The sequence below is a fragment of the Arachis ipaensis genome, chromosome B02, assembly GCF_000816755.2.
Source record: "Arachis ipaensis cultivar K30076 chromosome B02, Araip1.1, whole genome shotgun sequence".
NCBI lineage: Eukaryota > Viridiplantae > Streptophyta > Magnoliopsida > Fabales > Fabaceae > Arachis > Arachis ipaensis.
The window spans coordinates 32,431,322-32,438,750 of NC_029786.2; positions in this window are offsets into that span (position 1 = coordinate 32,431,322).

A 7,429-nucleotide genomic window follows, 5' to 3' on the forward strand; every position below is an offset into this window, starting at 1 on the left:
TCTACTGTTTACATTTATGCTGAATCATTCCCTATCCATTTTAAGTTTCTACAGTTTAATTTCCTACTCTTTACATTCTGTAATTTAAATTCAGTCATTTACATTTCTTGCTCTTTAAGTTTTCTGCCAATTTAAATTCTGCATCCTCAATTCAATCCTGTTTAGTTCAACTAGAACACTCCTCCAATTAAAGTTGCTCAACCAATCAATCCTTGTGGGATTCGACCTCTCTCTATTGTGAGTTTTTACTTGAGACAACTCGGTATACTTGCCGAGGGAAATTTTGTAGAGATACAAGATTTCTAGCATCATATACCCGATACATATCTTTTAATATTTGAAAGTATTTCTTTTTATTTTTTATTTCTTTTTTAACACACATTATCCAAAATTTGAGATACAATGCAGCTTCATTTCTGCCTTCACTATTGCAACTTCCATCAATACTGTTCAGTAGTTTCATTTGTTTTGCATGAAGTTTTATGAATAATTTTTATCTCCATGAGAAGTCCATAAAAATAAGTTCTGTATTCTAACTGTGCCCACTCTAAACCAAGAAAAAGAAAAATATTCCCACCTCCAATAGCTACAAATGCTGCACAAACTAGTTAAAATGACTTGAATGTGCTGTGGATTTGGGTCATCAATGTTGAATTTGACTTTGGGTCTCTTTATGAAACTAGATTACTATTTTTTTGTTCATGGGTCAAGGTCCACTAATAGATATATGGAAGTAATAGATATATTGGTTGGGCTGGGTGTGTTGTTATGTAGTGGGCTTAAAGTGAGAATTGAATATATGAGCCCAAAATGTGAAGGGGCTTGCTTATGATTGGTGCACAAAACTGACTCCGCAAGTTTCACACAGATAGACCGGCAAGTGCATCGGGTCGTCCAAGTAATACCTCAGGTGAGTGGGGGTCGATCCCACGGATATTATTGGTTTGAGCAAGCAATGGTTACCTTGCAGATTGATAAACCCATATTTTATTATATATTTTATGCTCAATTTAAGTGATTTATTCAACCCTTCACTCACTTATTCATGTTAATTGCATGGTTTTACTTTCCCTTCCTTATTATGTGATGTATGTGAAAAACATGTTTCCTATGCTTTAAAAATAATTATTTTAATTACCCTTTTATTACCATTTGATACGTTGATTTGTGTGTTGAGTAGTTTCAGATCTTCTAAGACAGGAATGACTTAAAGGATGGAAAGGAAACATACAAAAATGGAAGGAAAGCACAAAATGGAGTTTTTGAAGAAGTTGGCAGCGATGCGAACGCGTGGGCGACGCGGCCGCATGCCCAGCGCGAAGAGAGCACGACGCGATCGCGTGAATGACGCGAACGCGTGCCACTAGCAAAACGCAGATGATGCGGACGCATGACCGAAGTGAACGCGTGATAAGGTAAACTCCAGATGACGCGACCACGTGACCCACGCGGACGCGTGACAAGGGCCACGCACCAGAAATTACAGAAAATGATCTCAGGGATTTCTGAAGCCCTTTTTGGCCCAGATCCAAGTCCAGAAAGCACAGATCAGAGGTTATGAAGTGGGGGAATGCATCCATTCAAAGGAGAGTCTCCAATTATTCACTTTAGATGATTTAGATGTAGTTTTTAGAGAGAGGTTCTCTCATCTCTCTTTTAGGATTTAGGATTAGGATTTCTTTTGCTTTCATGATTATCCCTTTTTATCAGGTTCAATATTCCTTTTAATTATTCTCTCAATTTAATTTATGAATTTTTCTATGTTACAGATAATTCTTTTAATTAATGTTATTTGAGGTATTTCAGTTTATGATTGCTTTCTTTTATTTACATTATTGTTATTTCCAATCTGAAGACATTTTTATTCCAGCAGATTTACTTTTTCCCCTTTTGGTCTTGGTCAAGAAATCAGTAACTCAGGAGTTATCAAACTCAACTTGATTGATAATTGTTATCTTGTTAATTGAATTGAACTTCAATAATTCCAGTCTTTTCTTAGGGATTGACCAGAACCTGAATTTCAGACTAATTAATCCACTTGATCTTCCTTTGCTTTAGTAAAGGCTAACTAAGTGGGATTAAGACTCAATCCTCATCACCATTGATAAGGATAACTAGGATAGGATTTCCAATTTCTCATACCTTACCAAAAGTTTATTTTACAGTCAATTACTTAATTTAATTGCAATTTAAATTCACTATCTCTCCTTACTTTCAAAACCCCAATTTACAATCTCCATAGTCAATAATAAGAACATACTTCCCTGCAGTTCCTTGAGAAGACGACCCGAGGTTTAAATACTTCGGTTATCAATTTTAAAGGGGTTTATTACTTGTGACAACCAAAACGTTTGTAAGAAAGGTTGACTGCTTGGTTTAGTAACTATACTTGCAACGAGAGTTTACTATAACTTCTAAACCATCAATCTTCAGTCTCTTCAAAATGGCGCCGTTGCCGGGGAACTGCAAACGTGTGCCTTATTATTGGTTATTGTAAATATTTCTCTTTTACTTGTTTATTTGTTCTTATTTTCTTCTTTTATTTTTATTAGCTACTATGAATTCTCACCCCTCTCGCTTTGAGTTTAGTTCTAATATTGTTGAAAGGAGTGAAGGCTATAACAGGAATATGCATCAAGGTCAGAGAAATCAAAGATGGATGGAGGCAAGAGGATCTGATCAACCCTTTAGGCAACAGCACCCTCTAAGATATCGTGGACAAAGACCATTCTACAATGCATACCAAGCTGATAGACATGGTGGACCACCTTGTAACTACCAACAAGCCCCCACCCTATGCTTATAGACCACCCTCTCAACATAGCCTTGAACTACCACACTCTCAAGCTCCTTTTCACCATTCACCACCATATGATCTTTATTTACCCCGATTCCAATCCAATTACTCCCAAACACCACCACTTCCCTATGTACCACGTCCAAATCTATTGCCTCCAGAATCACAGGTTCGCCTCAAGGAAACAGTAGATCAACTTCAAACAACCCTTCATCAACTAGAGCAAGCAATAAGTCAATTATCTTCTAGACATTCGAACATTCAAGGACCTCCCACAGCCGCATGTGGACAATCTAATGAAGAGCGTAGCATGAAGGAGATACTAGAAACTCCAGTGGACAAGACAGAGCGTGACTTCGTACCGGAACAAGTAGAGGAAGCTGTCATTATAGAAGAAGAAGAAGAAGAGTTAGTTAAAGACTTAGGAGACGCTGAACTTCCATGGGAATCCATAATTGTGGAGAATTCTGTCAAGGACGTTACAATTGATGCCAAGGAGGATAGTGCACAACCCCCAAGGCAAATCTTTTATGAAGAACTGGACGGAATAATCCAAGAAGCAAGTTTCCTTGATGATGATAATCTCAAGTCAAGTTTTCCTAGTAATGAACTTGCATCTGCGAGTGAATTCTTTGAGATCGAAGAATCTTCCCCAAGTGAATACGAAGATGATGTGGAGGTAGATTTCTCTCAACCTCCAGTTTATGACTTAAGTGACGAGGAAGACATAGAAGGCTTTGATCAGGACATGGATGCAGTTGAAGAATTTTGCAAAGAAGTGGAAAATTCACAGAAGAGCACAAGGGAGTAGAGCTTACAGAACCACTGGAAACACCTGTCCCAAGGCCATTACCACCTAATACAAGCTTCAAGTGGATACAATCCTTAACCTTTATCTTTACTTTTCCACTTGAATATGGTTTGCTTGAAACAGATGGCCAGCTTAGAGCTCTCTGCGGCTTTAAGAGTAAGAGGGAAATGGCTCGCACTCAGAGCTGGTACACAAGGTTCAATAAGGTTCCATGCTTCAACTCGAAGTGCACGGATTGGCATCATGATCAATCGAATGGATCTCGGAAAATGTTTGGTCACCATGGTGTGAATCTAATTTCTAAACCGCCCAGATGGAAAAATATAGATCAGGACTGGAATCTATTCTGACCTTCGTCACCCCGGGAGCCTGAGAATCTGTTTGAAGCTGCTCAGAAGCTTTACATGCCTAGTTTGGGACCCCGGAGGCCGTTGGCATTCCAAACATTGGTGGAGATTTCTGGACGAGTTTAAGCATAAGTCGCCATAGCAGGAAGCTCATCCAATGTCCAACTTAAGGACTTTAACTAAAAGTGCTAGGTGGGAGACAACCCACCATGGTATGGTCGTTTCTTTTTCAGTTTAATTTCATGTTATTCATTTTTATTCTTTTTCAATTGGACTTGAATATTATTCATTAGCATTGCATACTGCATAATTGCATAATTGCTTAAAAAAAAAAGAAAGAAAAAAGTAGGGCATGCGATGCGACCGCATCGCTCATGCGATCGCGTCAATTGCGTAAAACACTCCACACGCGTCCACATCATTCACGCGGCCGCGTGACCTGGAGATCGGCTTAAAGATCCAACGCCCAGAAAGTTGGGCTGGAATCGTGCGGCCGTTGTGCGTTTAGCACAAAACGACCCACGCGGTCGCGTCCTTGACGCGATCGCATCACTTGCACAACACCCATCCCATGCGAAATCGTGAGCGATGCGATCGCGTCGCGTGGATTGCACAACACCCCAAAGGAGACAGAGAGTTGCGCTGAAACGACGCTGGAATTGTGCGTTTTGCCCAATTTCCAGCGACGCGGTCGCATTCCTCACGCGACCGCGTCATTCACCATTTTTCCATTCCATGCGATCGCGCCACCCACGCAATCGCGTCAACCCCATTCCACCCCAGCCACGCGACCGCGTGCCCCACGCGATCGCGTGGATTCAAATTCATTAACCCCCCAGTCATACCAGGTTCCGCCGAATGCCACTCTTCTTTCCTTTCGCAGTTATTTGAATTTTTTTCTGTTTATGTTCAAAATTAGGCTAGTTAGATATGCATGTTGTAGTGGATTCTAGGTGGTTAGGTAGCATAGGATGTGGTTAGTGGATTTAGGCCTGATTAATTGCACTGTTCGTGCTACTTGTTTTATAATTTTTGCAATTCTACTGTTGCAGTGATCTAAGTATTGTTCATATGATGTTCTTACTGTTCATGCTGCTATTGCGACTGCTCTTTCATGTTTAAATTTTTATATCTTTTTGCAGTTTCTTTTAATTCATATGAACTATTCTGCTTGCTGTTTATTTTCTGGGACCATCCACTTTTAGCCGGAATACTGCCCAAATTTCTGTAAACTATTCTGATTTTCATTCATGTTTTGGTTTTGGCAATTTGAATTCTGCTTTACTCAGCTTTTACCAAACCAATTTATGTATGCAAGGGCAAGCTTTCTTATTCTTTTCGATTTCCTGGTTAATAAATTGCATTTTGGATGATTCCATTCCACTTTTTGCTATTTACATATCTATATGAATCATCATCAACTTCCCTGCTTGAATGTGAGTTGACTGTAGCTTCTAATTGTAAATTCTTGCTACTTAGAAAATGATCATCAGACCACTTACTCTAACCTTCTTTTTACTAACTCACTGATTTTAACTTCCTAACCTCTTTTTCATTCCCAACCAAGCTAATTTTCACAACATCTCTTCTTGGTTTTTCACTATTCTCTTTCACCTTCTAACCAAGGCATGATGATAATTTTTTCTAATTAACATGAATTCTATTTATATCACATTTTAGATTGTGAAATTTTTCTCAGATTTCTAACTCCTATTACAATCCATAATGCTCATTTACTCAACTCATTTCATTATTATACTGCTCCTTTGCCACTATGTGCTTATTTTGTTATTTGCCTACTTGTTTTTCTGTTTTTATTATATCCTAAATTTTGTTTTCAGGATGTCTGACACTCAAAGAAAAGGAAAAGGAAAGGCAACTACTGGCAAACAGAAAAGAGGAGAATCCTCTATGTCCATCCTGGACATCATGCACGATGACTCCTAGCGGAAGAAATACTTTACCCCGCAGAAGAAGGCTGACCAGCTACTCCCTGCTAATGACCCCATCAAGTTTGCAAACAGATATTGCGAGTTGAAGTATCCAGTGTTTGCAACCTCCAGGAACCTGTACCTGGAGCGGACTCTAAAAATTCCGAAAGAACTCCAGCAATACACCTCTGATCAGATCAAACATAGAGGCTGGTGATGCGGGAAAAACTTGTCTCTCAACAAATCTTCCTTCGGCAAGTGTACCGAAGTTGTCGTGAAGTAAAAACTCACAATAAAGTGAGGTCGAATCCCACAGGGATTGATTGATCAAGCAACTTCAATTAGAAGAATGTTCTAGTTGAGCGAATCCAGAAATTGGGTTGAGAGTTGCAGAAAGTAAAATGGCGGGAATGTAAATAACAGAAAAGTAAATGCTAGAATTAAAGGAATAGAAGTAAATGACTGAAAATAAATTGCAGAATTATAAATGGGAATGGGGGATTTGCTCATAAAAGTAAATCGCAGAAATTAAAGAGAATGGGTAAGATTAGAGATGGGGAGTTCATTGGGCTTAGGAGATGTTGCAATTCTCCAGATCAAGTTCATTTTCATCTCTTCCTCAATCAATGCACTCATTGATCTCCTTGGCAATCTTAAGTGATTGAATTACAATTCCTTGCAATTCAATCTCTCAAATCTTGATCAATAGCCAATTCCTTGGTAAATTGCTCATGAGAAGAGATGAAGTATGGTCACTGATTATACCACATGCATTTCCCAAACCAAGTATTAAGAGGGTTACAATCACATACCCATCCAAACCCAATTTGGTCCAGCATGAGAAAGCATTTCTAGCTTGATCTCTTCATTCCTCTTCCAAGGTTCAAAAGAGATCCAAGTTTGAATAGCTTCTCTTCTAAGATAAATACTCAATTGGATGAAGATCGAAAGCTTTCAAGTAAAATCAAGAGGAAAGATAGAAGAAGAACAATGAAAATTAGTATTGATCCATCAAATTACAACAGAGCTCCCTAACCCAATGAAAGGGGTTTAGTTGTTCATAGCTCTTGAAAATGAAAACAAAGATGGAGAATACATCATAAAACTAGAAATTGCAATGAAAGTAAATACAGAGAGTGGTTCTTCAGCCTCCAGAACTATTTTACAATTCAAAGCTACTCCTATATATACTACTCTTCTCAGCTTCTATTTCACTCTTCAAGTCTTGGGCCTTTGGATCTTGAGTTTGAAGCAGTTCCTTTCTTTTATTGGGCTTGGCTTTACTTGCAGAGAGAAAGTGTGGAGTGGGCAGAGAGTTAAGCTCAGGGCGTAAGGAGTGTTAATTATTTAGTGAAAGTACAAGTTCGGGAACGTTAGTGACACTTAACATTGTCACTAACGTTCCAATGCACCCCTTTTGCCTTACGTTAAAACCCACGTTAACTAGGTTAACGTGGCTTTTAACGTTGCCTTATCAACCTTCGAGAACGTTAGTGACACTTAACATTGTCACTAAAGTTCCAGTGTGCCCCTTCTTGCTTCA